We start from the raw sequence: 11089 nt of genomic DNA, 5'->3' as shown, positions 1-11089 counted from the left end.
AACCCCCCTCCCCCCGTCCCCCTCCACTCCATTCACTCCGCCAAAGCCGCCCTCCCTGCCACGCCGATAAGTCGGTGCCGCGGTTCATCGAGGGGACGCACGGCGATCCTCTCGCTCCCACAGTACGCTCTCATAGACTGCCGTCCTCTAGCCGCGCCGCCACTGCTGCCGACGTTCTTGTGGAGGCGCACGGCGGTTAGCGCCGCCACCGCTGGCGACGTTCGTGTGGAGACGCACGGCGGTCAGCTTCTCCCACAGTACGTGCATTCTAGACTGAGGCCCTGTGCATGTCGGTGTAGCGCTGAATGTTAGCTGATAGACGCTATTAATCTCACTGTTTGCCGAAGTAGTTTACAGTCAATATGCTCTTCTTAAGAAGCTTCCTTGCCCTGTTCTGCACTCAATCTGCTTAGCTGAGATGGCATGCCAAGGCCGATTAGTTGCTAAAATATCCTGCCATATATTTATTGTGACGTAGATTGCCATGGTCTAGTAGCCAATCTGTTAGGTGAAATAGCTCTACACCGTTTTATACTCGATCTTTGTTGCTGCGATGGCCTTCGATAGTTTGATGGCTGTGTGCTCGGCTTCATTGACTGTTGAAACAGCCTGCCATAATTTAGCACTCAAATATGTTTGCTGAATTAGCTTTACATATATTTCGTTACTTAGATCTGCTCGTCCAAATATCTTGCCATAGCTTTAGACATCGACCTAGGTATTTTCTTCTAGACTTCATAAAAAAGCATATATGTTTTTCCTGTAATATCTAGTAGAAGAACTAATTTGTATGTCTAACAGATGGACAGGACTTGGATAACTTCTGCTCGAAGATTCTCCGCTGCATATGTCGAGGGGGTTGAAAACTTCATGAACTTTATCAGAGCTGAGTACGGTGGTCCGAAATCAGATGTGCTCTGCATGTGTAGCAGTTGTATGAATTCAGTTACAAGACCCCAGTCAACTATGCAAAATCATCTACACTTGTATGGGATGTCGGTCACATATACTAGGTGGGTTCATTATGGTGAAGCTATGAACGTCAATGTTATTGACTACGTGGAAGTAGCAGATCACCATCTTGATCTGCCTGATGCTCAGGTGGAAGAGGAGGAGGAGGTGGTGGTGGCGGAGCCAGTGAGTTTGACCAACATTGAAACAATGCTACGAAATGCTCGTGCATTCCGTGAACTTTCACCTGCAGAAGAAAAACGGTGGGCCCGCATGTTGGAACAATGCAACGTGGCTGTCACCCCAGGAAATAAGCTGTCAGTATTCTCAGCTATGGTCACCTTTCTTCAGGTGAAGACATCTGAGCGGATGACCAACAAATCATTTGATGCAATTTGGCTGCTTTCCGCAAAGCTTTCCCAGATGCGTCTGAGCTGCCACACACCTACAGTAAAATGAAGAATTTCCTTCGTGCAGTTGGAATTGGATATGATATGATCCATGTTTGTACGAATAATTGTGTTCTGTTCCGGAAGGATTATGCCAACTTAAGTGAATGCCCGAAATGCAAATCATCAAGATGGAAAGATGGCGATGCTGTGAAGTGGATTCCTCATAATGTTCTGAGACATTTTCCAATTACACCAAGATTGTAGAGGTTGTTTCATGATGCTGAAACAAGAGAGGATGTACTGTGGCATTCTAGGAACCAGGATTTCAGAGATCAGAATGTAATGAGCCATCCATCACATGGTAGTGAGTGGAAAAGCATCAATCAGAAGCACGAAATGTTTGCTGCTTACCCGAGAAACATTAGACTTGGCTTAGCTTCAGATGGATTTAACCCATTTGCCCACCAGAGCGCCACATATAGCATGTGGCCAGTGCTTGTTATCCCTTACAACATGCCTCCAAATGTCTGCACCAAAGAATCAAACTACATGATGGCCTTGCTCATCCCAGGTCCAAAAAGTCCTGGAAAGGATTTTGATTTGTTCATGGAGCCTCTTGTGGAGGAACTTCAACAGCTATGGAGGGGTGTTCTCACTCGAGACCTATATAGCAGCCCACCAGCTGATTTCTTTCTGCGTGCTGTTATAATTTGGTGCATCCTTGATTATCCGGCTTTGGGCACTATGTCAGGGCGAACGACACATGGTTACAATGCATGTGTTCGCTGTGACAGGAATCCGCTGTCATACGCAATACTTCGCAAGATCTGTTACATTGGACACCGTCGTTTCCTTGCCAAGGACAAGCCACATCCTAGAAAATACCGAAGACATGCGTTCAATGCAAAGCATGAAAACTGTGATGCGCCAAAGAGGCTCACCGCCGATGAGTTGCAAGTGAAATTAGAGAAGGTCAGGCATATTACACCAGGAAACTATCCTGATAATGGTAGCGGGAAAAGGAAGCATGGCAGGGCAGAAGAGAGATTATTGTCTACCCGCAGGTCCACTTTGTGGGGCTTGGAGTATTGGAAAGATTTGGATCTGCGGCATAATCTTGATGTGATGCACATCGAGAAAAATATATGTGACAGCATTATCGGCACACTTCTTAATTTTGAAGGCAAGACGAAAGATACCTTAAAATCTAGGATTGATTTGACACACCTAGGTATCAGAAAGGATTTGCACGTGCAAGATGAAGGTAAACCACGGGATATGGCACCAGCTGTGTACATCTTGGACAAGGTAAAAAGAAAAGAATTCTGCAAGGTCATGTCACGTGTGAGATTCCCACATGGATTTGCTTCCAACCCTGAAAGGAGAGTCAGTGCAGATGGAGACAAGGTACAAGGGTTGAAAACTAATGACTGCCACGTCCTACTTCAAAGGGTTTTACCTGTTATCCCTTAGAGGATTGGGCCGCCCTGACTTATACAAAGCAGTTGCAGAGTTGGGACAATTCTTCAGGGAACTCTGCAGTAGAAATATCAGGATAGATGCTTTGGAGCGTCTTAGAGACAAGATACCAACTATCCTATGCGACCTTGAGAAGATATATCCTCTAGCCTTCTTTGATGTGATGGTGCATTTGGCTGTTCATCTACCTAATGAGGCACTACTTAGAGGTCCAGTACAGTATGGCTGGATGTACCCTTTTGAAAGGCGGCTAGGCACCTTCAAGGGCCATGTTAGGAATAGAGCTAGACCCGAGGGTTCCATTGCATAGGCCTACATTGCTACAAAAGCGTTGCCATTCTGCTCAAAATACATTGAAACAGCTGATCAGCTTAGCAAAGACGTGGATGAAGGCAATCCCGAGCTCAATGTTTTCGCTTATTTTGTTCGAGTTACAGGGAAGAGTCGACAAGAGGACAAACCTAAAGATTTGGACAAAATGGTTTGGTATGTGTTGAATAACTGTCCTGAGATACTACCTGATATCAAGTAAGTGCTAAGTACTGCAGCTTATACATCGTAATCTACTAAACTTGCAGCACATTCTTATATATTTAGAAGTTTGACGCGATCACTATGTTGTGCAGCATCTACAAAAAGGAGTTACTGCCGCAAAATCCAAGAAACATTGACAAACTGGTTATGGCAGGATTTGTGAAATGGTTCAAGAGCCATGTAAGCTTTTGAATTGCACTGTAAGTTTTTTTAATATATTGAGTACATAAGATGATCAGGTTGTCTATTTTCTAACCATAGGTTAAGAAGATGCGGGAGGATGGGCAGGCAGTTGATGATGCCCTTTACTCACTAGCAATGGGTCCTGATACTTGGGTAAGACATTATGAATCTTGCATTGTTGGAGATGTGCGCTACAGCACCCTTGCACGAGACGAAGGCAGGAAGACACAAAACAGTGCCATCATGAGCACGGATACGTATGACAAACAGATAACTAAAATGTATGCTAACATAACAGACATTATTCAGTTGCAGTATATCTCCAGTTTCAAGGATCATCGGTGTGTGGTTCTGTTGTGTTGTCGTTGGTATAACCTGTTTTCCAGGATCGCAAAACCCAGAGCTGATGATTATTTCAAATCCATCAATGTCAAGGCGGCGTACCAGACCAACGAGCCTTTTATTTTGGCAAATCAAGCAACACAGATATTTTTCTTGGAAGACACATTTGTACGTAGCGATGACTAGAGAGTAGTGCAAAGGTTTGAGCAGAGGAATTCGTTTAATGAAGTTGCACAACAAGATGATCCTTACACTGCTCCTGATGTACAAGATAAGACAGATGTTCCTAATATCTTTGAGAACCATCACGTCAATGACGCCAGCGAAAAAGATTTCCTGTCGTGCTGTGGACATACAAGAGTTGATCAAGAAGAAGCCAACGTTCGAGGATGTTGAGGACGAAGAAGAAGATGACACCATGGGGAATTACGATTCAGACTGATACACATGGCGAAGATGTTGACGCTGCTGCTGCGGATGATGATTACATTGCTTTTGTCGTATTTGCCTGTCAGAAGACGTTTTTTTATCTACTATGTGAAATTGTGTTTGCTATGACAACTGAAACCTGATGAACATGTTGTTTAGTATTTTCCTGTGAGAACATCACTTGTTATGTATGCTGATTTGTGTTTGGTGATTGTATGATGACTAAAACATGATGACATTGTTGTTTAGTTGTACTCATATTTGGCTGTGAAACTTGAATTTGATGACATAGTTTGCTGTTGGACTGCAATTTGCTCGACGTCTTCGAATGAGAACAAAGCTGACTCGACAGGTCCTCTGCTAATTTATTTATTTATTACCAGAAGGGCCTCTGCTATTTATTTATTTATGAGCAAAAGGGGATACCCCCTGATTTCCGTTAATAGAAATCATTAGATGTTCACAACACTACACCCAGCCTGCTACACAGGTTTCATTCATTACTAGTTTCAGCAAAGTGCTCATGTCATAGCCACTAAATACATCACAAGTGCTACATACACTGCAAATAAAGAGACAATCATCCTATAGAGCACATCGATTTTGCCCATTATCTTCACAAGCTCTTTCATCTCCTCATTGTTGTCAAGGCCGTTCAGCAGCTGTTGCTTGGCCATGATCAGAGGAACTGCATCTTTAACCTTCTGCTCTGCATCTTCCTCTTCTGCCGTTCCTTGAGTTACTTGTCCAACACCCCAACCTGCTGGTATTGGGATTCCTCGGCTAACCAAATAATCAGCGTAGTTTCACTGCCCCACATCAGCAACTTCCCAGAAATACAAATCACACGAATCTTCCCTTTTCTGCACGAATCAAATTGGAAGATCATCAACCAAAGTATTAAAAAAATTAGCAACTGAAAGAAGCAGAACAACACTTAAACATATTATTACCCCATGATTCGGGCATTTGTAGAAGTCTCGGCCCGGGTTGAGGATTTGGTTGAGACGCGACGGATGACTCTGCGTGATTTGCAACAGTGGCACCACACCAACGGCAGCGGGTTGCAATGAGCAACCGGCTGCGGTGCGCGTGCCGGCGAGGGTGTGATGAGACCCACAGGCGATGGTATGGGTGGCGACTTGGCGTATATTTGGTGGTTGCCTGCTGAAGAGCAGGTGGACGAGCAGCCAGCGGACATGGTTGCTGCGGCCAGAGCTTCTGATGCTAGGCAGAGTAAGTAGAGAAGAGGAGAAGTGAATGTTGGATATGTCAGTTTCATTACTTGCAGAGTAGCATATCACCATATATAGTCATAGTCTAGGTTTCGATTCGAACCAGCTACAGGAGCACGTCTCTCTTTTTTCTAAAACTCAGCAACGTCCCTTTACTGGTACACTAGCTTGTTCTGTACGCCTTCTCAAGTCTTTGATTCCTCCACCTGACATCTGGGACCCACCAGAAGGGTCTCTGTATTCCGCAAAAAAAAACATGCCCCCGCTGACAGGTCAGACCCACCTTCTATCTTCGCACGCAAGGAAGTGCCTCCTTATTACGCACAAAAAAATGAATACTCCCCCTGCCAGCTAGAACCCAGCATCGTGGGAGGCTGACTTGTGGGCCTACCAAGTTGACGGGGACGGAGGGCTTTGTCAAATTAGTCAATATGAACGATTCTAGCTCCAGTTACCGTACGATGTTCATCCAACGGCAGTAGTGCTTCTTCAACCTCTGGTCTTCTTGCTCCAGCCGCCCAAACCAGCGCCAGTCGTGCCACGTGCTCCTGCCTCTCGTGGCCGGTTGTGATGCCGCAGAGGCATCACCGCCCCCTACTACTCCCATCGCTCGCCAGGCCATCCCTCTACTCACCCACACCCCTTGTTATTCTGCGGCGACGGCAGCCTCAGACCGCAGCCAAACCAGTGAACCCTCGTACTCCTCTCCGCGTGGGCATCCACTGCCGCGTCTCCCCGGCTCCGCATCGTTCCCTTCCTAGGCCTCGTCCTCGTCCACCGCCTTGGTGCTCTCGGCGCGGCATGGTCAATGTGTTCAACGACCGACTTCTATCGGAAGAGTACTGTACGTGGAGAGGCTGACAGCTGGGTCCACGGCCGCAGCTGGGTCCACGGCCACAGCCCAGTTTTTTTGTGATTTGCCAAGTAAGTCGCTTTGTCAGGCCTGTTGGGCTGCAAATCTTTCCAGACGAGGAGAGCTTCATTCGGCTGGCCGAGAAAATGCCTATCAGTAATGAGAAATGGGCTGTACATTTTTAAAACACGTCAAACCGGCAATTAGTTTCAAATTTCTTTTTTCCATTTCTAGATTTTAAATTGCATTAATTTTTATGCGTGGACAATTTGTTGGATTTTATATTGATATACATTTATTTTTAAAATCAGTTTGAATGTGACTCGAAATTTCGGGATTAAAAACAGTTCGGACCGCACCGAAATATGCAAATTTTCGTATAATTTTTTAACCGTGGCCACAATATGGGCTATAATGCTAACAAAAAGAATATGGGCTCCAAAAAAACCTTAAGAATTATCAAATGGGCTGTAAATTATTAGAAATAATGGCAGATGGGTTGTATGATGTTTTCCACAGATTTGAGGCTTTCCTAAAAAAAGGTTGACGCACAAGCAGTGACTGTTGGATGTCCATCGAACGGCCGTCGTGCTTCTTCAATCTCTGCTCTTCCTGCTCCAGCCGCTCAAACAAGCGCCGGCGGGACTGCCTGCTCCCTCCTCCCCGCGGTCGGCTATGCTACCGTGCAGGCCTCACCACCCCACCGTACTCCCATTGCTGGCCTAGCCATCCCTCTACTCACCCACACCTGCTGTTATTGTCCGGCGATGGCAGAAGAACCAGTAAACCCTCGTACAGTCGTACTCCCCTCCGCGTGGGAAACTACTGCCGAGTCTTCCCTGCCTCCGTGTCGTTCCCTTCCTAGGCCTCACCGTCGTCCACCGCCCTGGTGCTCTCGGCGCGGCGTGGTCAACGTGGTCAAGGAACGACTTCCATCGGAAGAGTACTGTACGTGGAGATACTGACAGCTGGGTCCACGGCAGCCGCAAGGAAGTGCCTCCTTATTACGCGGAAAATAATTATTCCTCCACCTGACAGCAGGGACCCACCGGACGGGCCACCGTATTTGGCAAAAAAAACGTTTCCCCCTGACTGCTGGGACCCACTGGACGGGCCAACATATTTCGTGAAAAAAACGTTCCCCGCGCTGTTAGCTCGGACCCACCGGAGGTGCCTCCTTATTACGCACCAAAAAATGAATACTCCCCCTGCTAGTTGGGACCCACCTTGGTGGGAGGCTGACTTGTGGGCCTACTAAGTTGACGGGGACAGAGTGCTTTGTCAACTTAGTCCATATGAACGATTCTAGCTCCAGTGACTGTACGATGTCCATCCAACGGCCGTAGTGCTTCTTCAACCTCTGGTCTTCTTGCTCCAGCCGCCCAAACCAGCGCCGGTCGTGCCACACGCTCCTGTCTCCCGTGGCCGGCTGTGCTGCCGCGTAGGCCTCACCGCCCCTGCTATTCCCACCGCAGGCCAGGCCCTGCGGCGACGGCAGCCTCACACCGCAGCCGAACTAGTGAACCCTCGTACTCCTCTCCGCGTGGGCTTCCACTGCTGCGTCTTCCCCGGCTCCGCGTCGTCCCCTTCCTAGGCCTCGTCGTTGTCCACCGCCCTGGTGCTCTCGGCGTGGCATGGTCAACGTGGTCAAGGAACGGCTTCCATCGGACGTGGATTGTACGTGGAGAGGCTGACAGCTGGGTCCACGGCCGCAGCAAGGAAGTGCCTCCTTATTACGCGCAAAATAATTATTCCTCCACCTGACAGCAGGGACCCACCAGACAGGCCACCGTATTTCGCGAAAAAACGTTTTCCCCTGACTGCTGGGACCCACCAGCTACATCTTCGCACGCAAGGAAGTGTGTCCGGGCAAAAAAAAGATTCGCCCCCTGACTGCTGGGACCCACCAGCTACATCTTCGCATGCAAGGAAGTGCCTGACAGTCAGGACCCACCTAGTCAAAGCCTACGTAGCGTTGTCATTCTGGTCACGAACGTGTACGTACATACTGGTCGATGTAGAGGTGTGCACGTGTCGTAGTAGAGGCGCGCACGTAGCATGTACACGTATACAGCGACCTGTGTGCAAGAAAAAAATACGGCCACGTACGTACATACGGGCAGGGTCTCGAACGCCTACTCACGCATACGTACGGCCAGGGCTCATGTACATGGCTGGGTCAGAACGGAGAAACAGCATCGTCGTCGTGTTCATGGGGAGCCAACCGGCTGGGTCGGAACGGAATGCGTCGTCGTGTTCATCGGGAGGGCTTGGACGGAACAGCTGATGGAAACGAGGCCTGGCGTACCGCAGAACGGAGGAAACAGCCTTGTGTTCGACCGGCCACGTTCGAAACAGGATCCTGTTCATCGGGAGGGGTCTGGTGTGCCGCAAAACGGAGGAAACGGACCTCCTACGGTTGAAACGGGGGTCATGTTGATCGGGAGGGGTGTGGCATACCGCAAAACGGAGGAAACAGACTTGTGTTGGAGCGCTACGATCGAAACAGGGGTCCTGTTCATCGGGAGGGGTGTGGCGTACCGCAAAACGGGACTCCACGGGATACTCTTCATCTCCACCGTCGACCCCCTCCAGCCTCCACGGGCTACTGTTCATCCACCGTCGACCTCCTCCAGCCTCCACCTGCGACTGTTCATCCACGGGCTCCTGTTCATCCAGCCTCCACCGCGCGCTACTCCACCGACTATTGTTCAACCAGCCCTCTCCACGGGCTCCTGTTCAACCACCCCTGCATGGGCTACTGTTCATCCAGCCCTCCACCGTCTACTGTTCATCCTGCCCTCCACGGGGTGGTCCTGTTCATCCTGCCCTCCATGGGGTCCTGTTCATCCAGCCCCAACCGGCTCGAACGATCGGGGTCCTGTTCATCCAGAGGCAACGCCACGGGGTCCTGTTCATCCAGCCCCACCGGGAACTGTTCATCCACCCCCCCAGCAACGCTCATTGTTCATCCAGAGGCAGCATCGATCGGCTTTAGTTAGCAGCAGTAGCGAAGAATCGCTCGATCGGGTTCAGTTAACAGCCATCGATCGATCGCTCGGGTTCAGTAACGCGTAGTCTGCAGTGCAATCGCTCGGGTTCAGTTAGAGCCCAACGCCTCGCTCGGGTTCAGTTAGAGCACAACGCCTCGCACCCATGCGCGTGCGTGTACGAGAGAAACGCGCATCGCTCGGCCCCGACCACCCACCGTAACCGGGAACACCCCGATATTTTCCTCGCCCTCGCTTCTACCATGGTTTTTCCGTCATGGACGGCCCAAAGAATGTCATGCAGCTGCGTCTCCGGCCCGCCAATGACGAAAAGCCCATTTTCTGTCATGATTTTTTGTCATAGAAGTAGGATCCCACCACATCTATGATGATACCGTGTTTTGTCACAATTATTGTCATAGAAGTGTCATAAGTATGACAGAAAAGATTTTCGTTCGGCCCAAAATGTCACGGATGTGTCTTTTTTTGTAGTGTGAGGAGAGTAGTGTCTCCTGCGACACCACAACAGGACTAGCACCCACGGATGGGGCGCCTCCCTCTCTCGCATAGGAAGGCGCACCTGGCGCCCTCCTCAGGCTGGGCTCGGGGGCTCTCTTCCGGAGGGCCTTTGACTTAGCCAATGTCACGAGGGAGGTGCTCGGGCACCACATGGAGGCATGCTTCATCGCACGCTTCCCTCATGAGGGCACAAGGCATGGAGGGCCTAGAGCTCATGAATTCGTCACCAAGGCGACCGAGGAGCTTCAAGAGGCAAGAGCCATGCGCGGCGACCGCCGCCCACCACCTAGTGCAGCTCCTTGTCCTGGCGAGGACGACGAGCTGCGTGTCGACGTCAACATCCCAGGGCTCAACAGGGCCGCATCCCAGTAGCACTTCTGGCCTTCACGCGTTGGCCGGTGCAAAGGTCCACCTCACAGCTATGTTCGCATGCCACTCGGCTTGCCGAACGCGGCTGTTACCTTCCAGCGTCACCTGCGGAGCGTTCTGGCGGCTCAGGAGTCTAGGCATCACGCGGTCCTGGCAGAGATGGCGATGGTTCTTCATGAGCCTCCCGAGCCCCCAGAGCCTCTCGAGGCTCAGGACCCAGGCGGCTCGTAAGGAGCGGCTTCTTCAACACGCCTATTCAGCTGCTCCAACCTCTCTCCAGCAACGGTGCCAGTGACTCTTGTCCGTTTATTCAGTTGGGGGCGCCCCTCGGGCTGCATTATCCCCAGGTCGCACAGGCGTGTCCCTGCGACATGTATCCTTTTGCATCTTTAACTTACTCTGTTGGGGGCGCTCCTCGAGCTGCAACATCCCCAGGCCGCATGGGTCTGTCCCTGCGGCATGCATCGTTCTTGCATTTACCTGAACTAGCTTGCCTCCTCCCATGAGTTATCTTACAATTATCACCTGCTTTCATGTTGCCCTTCGCGGCCTCCGGCGTTGCTGACCGGCCTCTTGCTCATCCCGCAATGGGGGCTACACATGCTGGAACGGCGCTTGTGCTCGGGTCCGTCCCTGCAATGCTGACAAATCTAAGAGATCGAGCTCTAGCTCCTGGCTCGCCCCGCGCACGTCACCTCACCAGATCCTCAGTGCCTTCATCTTCTTGCAGAAAGATCAGCGGCAGGACTGCAAACACGATTATGAGCTGTATTCTCCTCTTGAACTAACCCGCAGGAATCTCCGGAGCTTAGC

Source organism: Triticum aestivum, chromosome 2D (assembly GCF_018294505.1).
Source record: "Triticum aestivum cultivar Chinese Spring chromosome 2D, IWGSC CS RefSeq v2.1, whole genome shotgun sequence".
Lineage (NCBI taxonomy): Eukaryota > Viridiplantae > Streptophyta > Magnoliopsida > Poales > Poaceae > Triticum > Triticum aestivum.
Note: the sequence above shows the minus strand (reverse complement) of the source record.